This window comes from Ovis canadensis, chromosome 3, assembly GCF_042477335.2.
Source record: "Ovis canadensis isolate MfBH-ARS-UI-01 breed Bighorn chromosome 3, ARS-UI_OviCan_v2, whole genome shotgun sequence".
Classification (NCBI taxonomy): Eukaryota; Metazoa; Chordata; class Mammalia; order Artiodactyla; family Bovidae; genus Ovis; species Ovis canadensis.
The window spans coordinates 224,125,875-224,140,140 of record NC_091247.1 but is presented as its reverse complement, the minus strand read 5'-3'; the positions used below and the strand labels follow the sequence as shown (position 1 = coordinate 224,140,140).

The window sequence follows — 14,266 nt, the reverse complement described above, 5'->3', positions numbered from 1 at the left end:
TCCGTGGGATTCTCCAGGCAAGAATACTGGAGTGGGTTGCCATTTCCTCCTCCAGGGGATCTTCCCAACCCACAGATCGAACTCGTGTCTCCTGCATTGGCAGGCGGGTTCTTTACCACGGAGCCCCCAGGGAAGCCCTACTTTCTGTCTAGGCCACTCTTTTTGGGCAAGGGCTGTTCTGGACCACTCTGCTACTATTGTTCATTTACTCAACAAATAACCACAGAACACCTTTGTGTGCAGTTGGGCTCTGCCGGAGCCGAGGGAATGAGATTAATGAAGTCCCTGGCCTTGGGGAGCTTGTGGTTCAGGCGTGGAAAAACAAATAAAAAGGTCAGTGTTAAATGCACAAGACAAGCAGAGATACAGATAAGAGTTACACAGAAACTAAAACAGGGATCGTGGCAGGGAATGATGGGGGTGGGGGTGGCTGGGAGCTTAGGGAAGGCCTGTCCTGGGAGGTGGCGTTTAAGAGACAAGGAGCCAGTCACGGGGACCCGGGAGGTGGGTAAGGGCGCACCTGGCACCAAGTGCCGCTCGGTGAATGGCCCTGAGGTGGGAACAAGCTTAGAATGTTCAAGGAAGAGACAGAAGGCCAGTTGAGGCTGCAGGACTGGAATGAGAGCAGGCCAAGCAGGAAGCAAAAGGGGCCGGGGACAGGCTGGGCCTGGTCAGAGAGCTACACGCAGCTCACTCTGTGTGAGAGCCAGCTCTGTGCTCCACGTGTGCTGGGGAACCACTGGAAGGTTTTCAGCAGAGGACTGACAATCGCATCTATTTTTAAAATATCTATTATTATTATTATTTTATATATTGGCTGTGTGGCAGGATCTAGTTCCCTGACCAGGGATCGAACCCATGGCCCCTGCAGTGGGAGGGCAAGTCTTAACTATTGGGCCACCAGGGGAGTCCTGACAGGGTCTCCTTTAAATCTTGAGAAGACCCCTTAGCTTCTGCCTTGGGGGTGGGTCCTAAGAGGCGAAGGTAGAAGGTTAGTTAGGAGGCTGCCTGCTGTGGGGGTCAAGGCCCAGATCAAGGCGGGCAGTGGAGAAGATTCAGGAACATTCTGAAGGTTATTCAGTATTCATGGCCATCACACTGGGTGGTCTTTATAACTTTCAAAGTTCCTTCATTTAAGTTTCAGAGCAAACCTGAGGCAGATGGGACTGAATCAGCAAGGCCATTTCACAGACCAGAAGACTGAGGCCAAGACTGAGGAGATGCTAGTGCCCTCCTCATGCAGCTAGTGTGTGCTGGAGCGGGGAAGGAAAGCCAGGACTTTGGACCCCTCTGCCTGCAGAGGGACAGGGTTTGACACGGAATGTTCCAGAGCTTAGAGGAGCCTCTGAAAAGAGTCACAGTCTCAGCCTTTGCCTGCAGCCCTCAGGGATGTGCTTGATAGACACTCGCTGGCTGACCCCAGCTCTTGGTCTCAGGGAATCTGACACTCGGTTGGTCCCCTCTCTGAGTCACGCTGCGGACAGAGCAGGAAGAATTTGAGGGTGGGTGGGTCACCCCTTGGTTTCTTTTGACTAACAGAGATTTCTCTTATCATGAAGGATTATCATGAGGGTGAATGAGAGACTAGACACAAATGTTAAATAACTAAGGTTTCCAGGCAGGTAAGAAAAGAGCTCAAGAGACTTTACTGGGGGTCCAGTGGTTGAGAATCCACTGTGCAATGCAAGGGACACAGGTTCGATCCCTGGTCAGGGAACTAAAATCCCACGTGCTGCGGGACAACCAAGACTGCACCCTCAGGTGCCTGTGTGCCACAACTAGAGAGTCTGCGTGCTGCAAGGAAAGATTCCACATGACACAATGAAGATCTTGTGACTAAAACCCCATGCAGCCATATCGATAAATAAATATTTTAAAAAGAAAAAGCAAAGAGCTCCCTGGAAACTGAAACAGCTTGACAGCATCTCTCTGACAGGGCAGCTAAGACCCCAGACTCGGGCTTGGGCTGCCCCTGACCCTCCTGCTCTACTTCAGTCGTATGATCTGGGAACCTTAATTTTCTCATCTGCAAAATGGGGCTGCTAGCAGATTTGGTAACAGAAGGCACACAGAAAGTGCAAGCACAGGATGGGCACACAGCCACATCCAGCTGTGGTTGCTGGCGCTGTAGCTGCTGTGCCCATCCAGCTTGAATCTCAGGCTCCCATCTGGAGCTCGGGAACTGCTGCTGAACTGAAGTCGCCTCTAGACAGCTCCTGGATGCAGAAAGGTTGCCTCCCCTTCCCTCTGGGCCTCCAAGGCCTGATGGTGAAATGGCGTTAACACACCTGCAGAAGCCATCAGGGCGCTTGCAAAGAAACAGACTTACTAGGAGAAATAAATAAGGTGGGAAGGAGCCCCATAGCTGGTGCTGACAGAGAAAAGGAAAACGAGCCCGTTTTCTATGGACCATTAAATGTGATGAAAGGAGCTGGCTTCCGTGGAGGCTCCAGGGAGCTGACACATAGCCGTCACTTCATCAACCCCAGCTGAAGCTGCAGTCAGACTCCCTCAGAGGACAACTCCACCCTCTGCTGTCTCAACTGTACCACCACCGGCCCCACGAGTCTCCTGCCTTCCTCCTGCCTAGCCTCATGTGGTCCCCAGTGGGCCAACTCAACAGCCAGACTGCCCTGGTTTGCCCTCCAGCTCTGCCACTTACAGGATGACATTTAACCTTCCTGTGCCGCAATTTCTCCATCTGCAAAATGGGGATAAATTATAGCACCCACCTATATACAGCTATCATAAAGATTCAATAAGCTCATCCAGGAGAAAGCACTCACAACAGCTAGCCACTAGCTAATCGCTGGATTGGTGTTTGTGAAGTTACTAAAAATGTTTAAACTCCCCTAGTTCCTCTCATAAAGAGAGCTGAGCACTGAAGAAATGATGCTTTCGAACTATGGTGCTAGAGAAGACTCTTGAGAGTCCCTTGGACAGCAAGGAGATCAACCCAGTCCATCCCAAAGGAAATCAATTCTGCATATTCATTGGAAGGACTGATGCTGAAGCTCCAATACTTTGGCCACCTAATGCGAAGACTCAATTCACTGGAGAAGACCCTGATGCTGGGAAAGACAGAGGGCAGGGGGAGAAGGGGGCGACAGAGGACGAGATGGTTGGATGGCTTCACTGACTCAATGGACATGAATTTGAGCAAACTCCAGGAGACAGTGAAGGATGGGGAAGCCTGGCGTGCTGCAGTCCATGGGGTCCCAAAGAGTCAGACACAACTGGGCCACTGAACAACAAAGTTCCTCTCATATGAGTCTCCTGTCCCAATCCCCAGGCACCGGGCTTCTCCCAGAGGTTACCATAAAACATCATCAACTCTCAGAGTTCCTTTTCAGAAAAGGAAACTTGGGGCCGGAGAACCCAAGGGACCACGTGGCAGAGCCTGACTTGAACCTGAACTCACACCTGCCACCTGCACTGTGGGGTGTTCCAGACAACCTGCCCATTCTGACTTTACACAGCCCTGCCTTTGTCCAGCTCAGCGCCTCTCCTTAGAATGCCCTTTCTCAACCCATCTTTCCAACACGTTATTCTTTTTTTTTCCTTTCCGATGTTTTAAATGGCACTTCTTCTTGGAAGACCTTCCAACCCTCAGGGCAAAATAAATCTTCTTCCTCTACACTGGGACATTATTCAATTTGACAAGACAATAGTTGATCGTGTCTTCCTGGCACTTCCACGGGGGCCTGGGACACAGAGGGTGAATCAGAACCAGTTTCTGTCCTTGGGAGACTCGGGTTAATCATCTGTATCCTTCTCCTTTCCAAGCTACAAGCTCCTCGGCAGTATCAAATCAGGCGCTGGCAGGCACCGGGAACTGAGCTCGGATCTCCATGCTCGGGACCCAGTCTCTTTCCATTACCAGTCTGCCTTCTAAAATCAGGCTACCAGAAGCCGCCTGAGAGGACTTGCACTGGGCCAGCCCCATAAGACCATGGGACACAAGGCTGGTTCAGTGAAACTCTCTGGCCCTGGGGAGCCTGTCAACCTTTAGCCTGGGACCCCACCCCTAGAGTATTTGCCAGTTCAGACTGTCTGGGTCCCTGTTGTTGCTCTCCGTATTTGGGATGGAGGTGGTCCAATTCTGACACCATGTAGCCCACTCAACTGTCATACAGGACTGGCTTCAAATCCAGCCAGGTGGCTTTGGGTGACCAGCCACATAAATCCTGTGTTCCTCAGTTTCTTCATCTGTGAAATGGAGATAATAATGCCTACCCCTCACGGAGCTGCTGGAAGAATCAGAGAAAATGTACATCAACGTCCCGGCGCAGAAGCAGTGGTGAGGAGCCCTACTTTTTCTCCACCCCAGCCACACCTCCTCATTCTTTCAAGCTCCAGATCCACCTGCTGGAGGAAACCTTCCTTAACTTTTCCAGGTTACCCTAAGAGCTCTCTCTTCTCTCTGCTCTCACCGCCTGGACCCCAGTATAGATCATCTTGTTCGCTCATTGGTTCACTAGAGTTAACTTTTCTCTTTCCAGCCAGCCTTTAAGTGGCAAACTCAACCCAAGCCTACTCCACAGCATCACACTATACATCATAAGAGGCTCTTGAAGACTAATTTGCTAAGGTAGGCAGGGGTCTGGGAGAGGGTGAAGATTTGGAGGCAGAAAATGAGGCAGGAATCCTAACTCTGTTGTGTGACTTTCCAGGAAGACCTTCAACTCTCTAAGCTTCAGATCTCTCATCTGGAAAATTAAGATTGAAAAATGTCGAGCTGACATGGTTGCTATGGAGGACAGATGAGAGAACATATGTGGAAGCCCTTTTGTTATAAACTAAAAAGTGCTATTTAAAGGATTATTATGTTTGGATTCTCAAATCCAAACCTACTGATGCCTCAACTGACCTATACTTAAGATTCAAGAGCCCAGATCATCCCACAGAGCTTCTTAGCCCCAAATAATCCACCAAAAACCACATTCTTAATTGTTCATCCTAAACAAAAAGCCAGCAGTCATTCACAGTATCCATGGAACTTCATCCCAGAACAAATGTGCATGCATGCTCAGTCGTGTCCGACCCTTCGTGACCCTGTGGATTGCAGCCCGCCAGGCTCCTCTGTCCATGGGCTTCTCCAGGAAATCTTTCTGATCCAGGGATTGAACCCAAGACTCCTGCATTGCAGGCAGATTCTTTACTGCTGAGACATTGGGGAAGCCCTCATCCCAGCTCAAGGATCACAAAAGTTCTCTCCCCATCCTCAGATCTCAACCTTTCTGGAACAGGTTTCTCCCCAGCTTAAGGAAGCCCACACCTCAAACCTGCTCTAATTGTGATCTGCTGAGCATCATTTCTAGCTTGCAGTCCAATTTCCAAGGGAAGTAAAAATGGGGAAAGACAACCAAGGTGGGTATGGTTGTATTTGCGGAGAGGGGAAGAGGAAGACTTGGTAACAGAATGAAAGATTCTGCTGGAATTTTGTGTCCAACAGTTGCTAAACATACTATAATTATCCCATTTGTGTGAGGATTCAAGGATCTGCATTCTGCTATTTTCATGGAACTTGATGAATTGCAAGCTCTGAGGGAAAATGCTAAGAAGTTGGGGTTCAAAGTCTTGTATCCAGGACCAAAGTCCCAGTAAGCAGCCCCAGGGAGATGAAATCCCTGACAAAGCTGCTGGGGGCCCCCAGTCCCCCACTCTGGGCTCAGCCCCCTTCTCCAGACCCTACTTTTCCCCACTGATGGCATGTAGGCATTACACCCATCAGAGTCCATCAGAGTGAATGCTGATTTTTTTTTTCTCCTGGGAATACTGCTTTGTCTCTGTGAAAGACCCCCAAATCAGGCACCTATAAACGTCCTAGCCGGTCAGATTTTAAGAGGAAATCAGGGAAAGAAAGGGGCAGGCCGGGAAGGGCCCTGAGGCCCGCGGAGGGTAGTAGAGGGGTCCGAGGCCGCCGTGGTGGGTGGCCCTCGGGGACCCACATTCAGGGGGCGCCCCGCAGGCGCTAGAGCTGTCCCCCGAAGCCCCTGCGCGCACCTGGTCAGACGACGGAATCCTCGTAGGCCTAGGAGTCCTGGGACCGAACCCGCGACCGGAAATGGCCCCCTACCCAGACCGCGCCCCCCTTTCCTGCCGCCCTCTCCCCCGGGCCGGGCCGCAGGCCCCGGATCCCCGGGCTCGCGTGGCCGCCGCAGCCCGCAGGGGCGGCCCGTTGGCGGCCGCTGTCCTCCGCCCGCGCTGCGGTCCCTCCAACTCCCGGCGCTGCGGGGCCAAGGCGCACACAAAAGGAAGGGGCGCGCTGCCAGCGACGCCCCCGCCAATCGCCAATCCCCTCGAACCCCATCGCGGGGACCCGCAAAGCCTCCGTGCACCCCAAAGCTCCGGACTCCCAAGAGAGAGCCCCCCACGCAAGAAATTCCGAGACACCTCCCGGGGGCTTGCAGAGGCGGCCAAATCACCCAGCGGCAGGTGCCCCCAGCCGCACAATAACTTTGAAACTTTGGGGCTGGGCGCGGGGGCCGGGAGGGGGAGCCCCAAAAAGAAGGAAAGGGGGATTGCGGAGGGGGAGGAGGCTGTGTCTTTATTTTTGCAACATGCACTCTCCGGGCGTCCCCAGCGCAGCTCCGTCCAGGCCAGGGGTCCCGGCGCCTCCGCCCGGCCCGGCGCGGCCCCCGGGTTCCCCTAGCCCTTCCCGCACCGGCCGCCGGTCCGCGGTCGGGCCCCCGGCCTCTGCCCCGCGGGGCTCGGGCCGCGCGCTGCACTCACCTCGGCCGGGCTGCGCTCCCCGCGGGCCTGCGCCGAGCCCGATAAATGGTATGCTATGACTAGAGGTATGATTACGTTATTATTATTAGTAATAATAAGAGTAAATGCTATTTAATTACGGGCAGCCGCATCCTGCTCCCGGCGCCGCCGCCCCGGCAGCTCCGTCCATGTGGCTCCGGAGCGCTTTACTTTCATTTCCAGCCCCCCCGGCCGGCCGCTCACGGCAGCACCCGCTGGAGGCTCGGTCTCCCTGCAGTCCCTCCTCCTCGGGTCCTAGAGCGCGGCTTCGCTCGCCGGGCGCCGGGGGTGGGCGGCGCGGGCCGCGCACCTGGGGGCGCAGGGGGCGGGGAAGCCCCCCTTCCTCGCCGGCTGCTCATGCCTGGAATTCATCTTTATCTTCTTTGCAAGTGTCCTGCCCTCTTAGGGCTTTTCTCTTGGCGATTCTGCATTTCTGGGAGGGTGCTGGTCTCCCCGAGCGCCTCCGCCCTTCCTCATGCGTGTAAAGAGCAACCCCCCCCCCCCCGCCCCCGCCCCTGAGTTTCCAGCTGCTTTCAGTGTAGGCTCCCCCAAAACCCTAGGAGCCTTGTGCCCTTTTCAAGAGTGGGGACCCAAGGTTGTTGTTTGTCTAGGATCTTTCCCTAAAGGATGTGAGGCCGCTTAGAAGACCCAGTGAATGGGGTGGCAAAGAGTGGGACACGACTTGACCACTGAACAAAGAAGATGCGAAAGTTAACGGGAGATCACGGGAAGGAGAAACCAGCTTGTCAGAGGCCCTGGCACTGCCTCAGAGCTGGCCAGGTCCAGGCTGGATTCGAATCCAGAGCTTCAGATCCAAACACCGTGTCATCCATCCCACCCTGCCATTGATTCCTAGAGTTCTCTCCCTCCTCACTTTACACACACGTATATATATGCACGTGAATTTCTTTGTTGAGGGGGGCCTTCCTTGGCGACCCAGTGGTTAAGACTCTGCACTTCCAATGCAGGGAGGGCAGGTTTGACCCTCGATTAGGGAACCAAGGGGCTTCCTCTGTGACTCAGAGGTAAAGAACCCACCTGGAGTGCAGGAGATGTGCATTCAATCCCAGGGGCAGGAAGATGTCCTGGAGGAGGAAATGGCACCCCACTCCAGTTCTTGCCTGGAAAATCCCACAGGCAGAGGAGCCTAGCGGGCTACAGTCTTCTGGGTCACAAAGAGTCGGACACGATGGAGCACTTGTCCCAACAGATCAGTGGTAAAAAATCCGCCTGCAGTTCAGGAGACACAGGAGACGGGGGTACTGTCTCTTAGTCGGGAAGATCCCCTAGAGAAGGAAATGGCAACCCACTCCAGTATTCCTGTGGAAAATCCCATGCACAGACGAGCCTGGTGGGCTGCAGTCGATGGGGTCTCAGAGAGTCAGAGGCCACTGAGATCCAGGCACGCAGGAAACTAAGGTCTCACACGCTATGCAGTGTGGTCAAAAAAAGAAAATTATTTAGTGAGGATCAACTGTGAGATTTGTAAAGATTTTATCTTTGTAAATGTTATCGTTTCCACATTTGTGCCATACAGTCTTACGAACTGGAGGTACATCGCTGAGATGAATTTGAAACATGTGGCAAATGTTGGGAGGCACAAGAAACTTAAGCAGTTTACCTAATTTTCACCATAATCCTGGAAGATTGGGTTTATCATGCTCATTTCACAAATAGAAAACTGAGTCAGTTCAGTCGCTCAGTCGTGTCTGACTCTTTGAGACCCCATGAACCGCAGCACACCAGGCCTCCCTGTCCATTACCAACTCCTGAAGTTTACCCAAACTCATGTCCTTTGAGTTGGTGATGCCATCCAACCATCTCATCCTCTGTCGTCCCCTTCTCCTCCTGCCCTCAATCTTTCCCAGCATCAGGGTCTTTTCCAATGAGTCAGCTCTTCGCATCAGGTGGCCAAAGTATTGGAGTTTCAGCTTCAACATCAGTCCTTCCAATGAACACCCAGGACTCATCTCCTTTAGGATGGACTGGTTGGATCTCCTTGCAGTCCAAGGGACTCTCAAGAGTCTTCTCTAACACCACAGTTCAAAAGCATCAATTCTTCGGCACTCAGCTTTCTTTATAGTCCAACTCTCACATCCATACATGACTACTGGAAAAACCATAGCCTTGACGGACCTTTGTTGGCAAAGTAATGTCTCTGCTTTTGAATATGCTGTCTAGGTTGGTCATAACTTTCCTTCCAAGGAGCAAGGGTCTTTTAATTTCATGGCTGCAATCACCATCTGCAGTGATTTTGGAGCCCCAAAAATAAAGTCAGCCACTGTTTCCACTGTTTCCCCATCTATTTGCCATGAAGTGATGGGATCAGATGCCATGATCTTCGTTTTCTGAATGTTGAGCTTTAAGCCAACTTTTTCACTCTCCTCTTTTACTTTCATCAAGAGGCTCTTAGTTTTTCTTCACTTTCTGCCATAAGGGTGGTGTCATCTGCATATCTGAGGTTATTGATATTTCTCCCTGCAATCTTGATTCCAGCTTGTGCTTCATCCAGCCCAGGGTTTCTCATGATGTACTCTGCATAGAAGTTAAATAAGCAGGGTGACAATATACAGCCTTGATGTACTCCTTTTCATATTTGGAACCAGTCTGTTGTTCCATGTCCAGTTCTAACTGTTGCTTCTTGACCTGCATATAGGTTTCTCGAGAGGCAGGTCAGGTGGTCTGGTATTTGCATCTCTTTCTGAATTTTCCACAGTTTATTGTAATCCACACAGTCAAAGGCTTTGGCATAGTCAATAAAGAAGAAATAGATGTTTTTCTGGAACTCTCTTGGTTTTTCAATGATCCAGTGGATGTTGTCAATTTGACCTCTGGTTCCTCTGCCTTTTCTAAAACCAGCTGGAACATCTGGAAGTTCATGGTTCATGTATTGCTGAAGCCTGGCTTGAAGAATTTGGAGCATTACTTTACTAGTGTGTGAGATGAGTGCAATTGTCCGATAGTTTGAGCATTCTTTGGCATTGCCTTTCTTTGGGATTGGAATGAAAACTGACCTTTTCCAGTCCCATGGCCACTGCTGAGTTTTCCAAATTTGCTGACATATTGAGTGCAGCACTTTCTCAGCATCATCTTTCAAGGTTTGAAATAGCTCCACTGGAATTCCATCACCTCCACCAGCTTTGTTCGTAGTGATGCTTCCTAAGGCCCACTTGACTTCACATTCCAGGATGTCTGGCTCTAGGTAAGTGATCACACCATGATGATTATTGGGTTCGTGAAGATTTTTTTTGTACAGTTCTTCTGTGTATTCTTGCCACTTATTTTTAATATCTTCTGCTTCTGTTAGGTCCCTACCATTTCTGTCCTTTATTGAGCCCATCTTTGCATGAAATTGCTCCCTTGGTATCTCTAATTTTCTTGAAGAGATCTCTAGTCTTTCCCATTCTATTGTTTTCCTCTATTTCCTTGCATTGATCGCTGAGGAAAGTTTTCTTATCTTTCCTTGCTATTCTTTGGAACTCTGCATTCAAATGGGTGTATCTTTCCTTTTCTCCTTTGCTTTTCGCTTCTCTTCTTTTCACAGCTATTTGTAAGGCCTCCTCAGACAGCCATTTTACTTTTTTGCATTTCTTTTTCTTGGGGATGGTCTTGATCCCTGTCCCCTGTACAATGTCACGAACCTCCATCCATAGTTCATCAGGCCCCTGTCTATCAGATCTAGGCCCTTAAGGATTAAGTGACTTGTCCAAGGCGGCAAGTATGACTGCAGAGTCTGTATGCCTAGATGGCCTCCTGTGCTTTTCACTGCCTGCCTTCAGGAAGCCTTGGAAAGGGGTGGGGGAAGTATACCTGCACCATCAGAATCTCTCGAGCTCTTCCTTCTGTGGGTGCCATTGCTCCCCTCACTCCTCTGAGATTAACAACAACAATAGAAAGGCAGTCTCTGGCATGAGGGGGACGTCCAGGAAGGAAAAGCCAAGTGCACGCAGGCTCACTGTGGTGGGGTAGAGGAGGGTTGTGGCTTGTTTAAAATGAAGACTTCTAGGGAATTCCCTGGCCGTCCAGTGGTTGGGACTCCACACTTTCACTGCAGGAGGCTCGAGTGTATTCCCACAAGCTTCATGGCCAAAAATAAAAAATGAAATGAAATAAAATGGAGACCTCTAATCACTCCCACCTCACCGCTATCTCAGAGATTCTTTTTTTGGAGGAGGGGGGTCATGCTAGATGGCTTACAGGATCTCAGTTCCCCAACCCAGGCCACAGTTAGTGAAAGCCCAGAATCCTAAACACTAGGCTACCAGGGAGCTCTCAGAGATTTTGATTTAATATTTCTGACAAGCACTGCTGGGTCACCTGTAAGAAACCCAAGATCATGGGTTAAAGGCGCCCATAGGCCGAGCCTGGCAATTCAGGGAGGCTGAGCGGTAGAGTGGAGCTGTGACCGAGGCAACCTTAGGTAGGCAAAGGTCAGTTGGAGTCCGAGCTCCACTGCTTGCTAGTTATGTGACCCCAGGCAATCTTGAAGCATCAGGCTCCTCAGTGGTAATATAAAGATAAGAAAACCCAATCAACATAAAGTTTGTATCAAGCACTATATTTAAATAATACATGTAAAATATATAGAACAGTGCCTAGCCCACGGGGGTGAACCCACGTTAGTTCCCATGTCTCCTGTACAATGTATGGTGAAACACTCTTGACAGATTTATCGGATTATGTTCCACTGTTCCAGTCCATTTATGACTGGAGCTGTTGAGGTCAGCTGGACTACTGTATCTCGCCTCAAATGGACCAGCTGGTAAATGATGTGGTGATTCCACCATCCCAGGCTGCCAGTGGAAAAACACATATCCTTAAAAGAGGACTATTCATCATTCAAGGTGCAATTCAACTGGACATCAGACCTCCTCTCAGCTGCTGCCATCTCTAGAATTTGGTATCAAGCAGTTTTTGCCTGTTTCACAGTAAAGAAATGGACACAAAGCAGTTAATTGTCTTGGTTAAGGTCACACAGGCTTCCCTTGAGGTTCAGCTAGTAAAGAATCTGCCTGCAATTCACGTGGGAGACGTGAGTTTGATCCCCGGGTTGGGAAGATCCCCTGCAGAAGAGAAAGGCTACCCACTCCAGTATCCTGGCCTGGAGAATTCCCTGGAGTGTATAGTCGATGGGGTCACAAAGAGCTGGACACGACTGAACGACTTTCACTTTCACTTCACTAAGGTCACACAGCTAAGAAAGAGGTAGAGACAGAATTCAACGCCAGGCCTGTCTACCTGTAAGATGTGAATGTGAATATCGTGATGTGACTATCTTAAATCTGAATGCATATCCCTGATTACCTCCAAGGGCCTGTCATGGGAGTGGGAAGCTGGAGAACAGGAAGTGGACACTTGACCTTTGAGGAAGTGACAGGTACATCACTCAGTTGTCCCTTCTCCAGTGAGCACCTTCTGCTCCAAGCTTAGGCATGCCATGGGCTGGACCTCAGGGATGCCTTCTTATCACCTGGGAAGAGCCTGAGTGCATGGCAGTCTTTTTCTGTTTTTCCACACTGTGCTGGATCTTTGCAGTCACCCACTGGCTTCTCTGAGGGCTTCTCTTGTAGCTCAGTTGGTAAAGAATCCGCCTACAATTCAGGAGACCCGGGTTCGATACCTGGGTCAGGAAGATCCACTGGAAAAGGAAATGGCAACCCACTCCAATATTCTTGCCTGGAGAATCCCATGAACTGTAGCCTGCCAGGCTCCTCTGTCCATGGGGTCGCAAGAGTCAGACATGACTTAGCGGCTAAACCACCACCACCACTGGCTTCTCTAGTTGTGGCACATGGGCTTAGTTGCCCTGTGGCATGTGGGATCTGAGTTCTCCAATCAGGGATTAAGCCCACATCCCCTGCAATGGAAGGCAGATTCTTAACCACTAGATTACCAGAGAAGTTCCTACAGGGCAGCCTTAATTGCAACCATGTATACACTGTTCATTTACTCACTCAAAAACCTTCCTTGCCAGGCCTCACTCCTGGGACTGTAAATAAACCCCTTTCCCCACAACTCTAGCACAGTCCCCGGTCCCAGCCCTTAACTTGGATCTTAACTTGGGGTTTAGGGAAAGACCTTGAAGATAAAGTGCACAATTTTAGACTTAGGCTGAGGGTAATGAGTATATTCCCCATAGGGTTACTATGAAGATTGAGTTCCTGTATGCAAACTACTGTGTGATTAAATAAATAACACATTCTTCTGGGAAACAGTCCGTAGAATTCCAATTATCAGAAGTGAAGATGGACCTAGAAGCTGAGATAGGTTATAACACAGTGGATGGAATTCAGGTGATGAAACATGCTCACATTTGTCCCCAGGGTGCTTGAAAATGGTCAAGCATATGGAAAACTGGAAGAACTATATAGCCCTATGTTAAGCTATTCGTGCGCAGTTGCTTCAGTTGCTCGGCTGTTTTGGGCTCGGCACCCCCCTAGGCTGTAACCTTCCAGGCCCCTCTGTCCGTGGGATTTTCCCAGCAAGAATACTGGAGTGGGTTTCCATGCTCTCCTCCAGGGAATCTTCCCAACTCAGGGATACAACCCGCATCTCCTGCATTGCAGGCAGATTCTTTACTGCTGAGACCAGGGAAGCCCATATTATGCTATGACTGTTAAACTTTTTCTGTATTTGCTTTATCATATATTCATCCCTCCATCCACTCATCAGTCTATGTAATATTTTTGTTAAAAACAAGATGGGTAATTTTTAACTTTCTTCTCTGTGCTGTTTTACATTTATACTAATTTTTAAAATTGCTGTCAGTTTTCATTTTAAAAATGAAATCATTTCCATTTTGAAACAAAAGAACTATTAAAAGGGGATATAACCTACTAAAAGGATTTGATACCAGGAAACCCTTCATACACATTAGACCCAAATTTAAGCTCCTCCCCAGGCAGTTTTCCATGTTACTCAACACTGGATTCTGGAATAATGCCTTGCACATAGTAGATAACTATTTGTGGAGTGAATGAGTTCTTTTGAGTATTGTTTTTTATTGAGGTTAAAAAGAAATCATTAAGGGAGTCTGGGCTTGAACCTGGGGGGAACCTGGTTTGAGTTATCTTTAACAAATTATGTAGCAGTGCCCTCCCACTGGGGGAGGGGGCAGACTCTCCAGCAATGTGGGTAAACCAGGCCCCCTCGCCTCTCTCCAGGAGGAACCCAAGGCCAGCACCCAGCTGGTTCTTGGGACATTCTCTCCGCATTCCTCACGTGTCTGACATAGTTCAGGCATTTGTGTTTGATCTGACTAAATGGCAAGTCTGCAGCCTTGGTAGCTCTTCAGGAAACCAGAATAAATATTGTTATTTATTCCATTCAAAATTGGCAATGAAGTTTGTTTTCAGGCACCAGAATGGAATTTAAAACATTCAGTGCAAATAAACCAAACTAATCAGAGGCAGTCTGCTTTTCTCTTCAAAACATTAAAAAAAGAAAGAAAGCAGACAAAGGGGCCTGGAACAGCCACTCTCCTCTCAGTCCCACCTCACACTCAAAAGGTGAC

The 14,266-nt window shown here is 49.8% G+C and overlaps 1 protein-coding gene and 1 long non-coding RNA gene across 10 annotated transcripts in view; one reads left to right on the top strand and one right to left on the bottom strand.

Annotated features, from left to right (window-relative positions):
* Window positions 1–7,206, bottom strand: part of ZC3H7B (zinc finger CCCH-type containing 7B) — a 55,490-nt gene extending 48,284 nt beyond the window's left edge. For 7 of the 9 annotated variants that reach the window (XM_069581659.1, XM_069581662.1, XM_069581663.1 and 4 more), the window contains exon 1: window positions 6,736–6,997. The gene's annotated coding sequence lies outside the window, so the exon portion shown is untranslated. Of the gene's footprint in view, window positions 1–6,735; window positions 6,998–7,063 lie in introns of those variants that run through there. The other 2 variants (XM_069581664.1, XM_069581660.1) reach the window with 2 other exon arrangements.
* Window positions 3,712–5,739, top strand: LOC138436124 (uncharacterized). The gene is made up of 3 exons (XR_011255345.1): window positions 3,712–4,300; window positions 4,503–4,591; window positions 4,674–5,739. It is a non-coding gene; the product is annotated as an uncharacterized lncRNA (long non-coding RNA).
* Window positions 7,207–14,266: the final 7,060 nt, after the last annotated feature.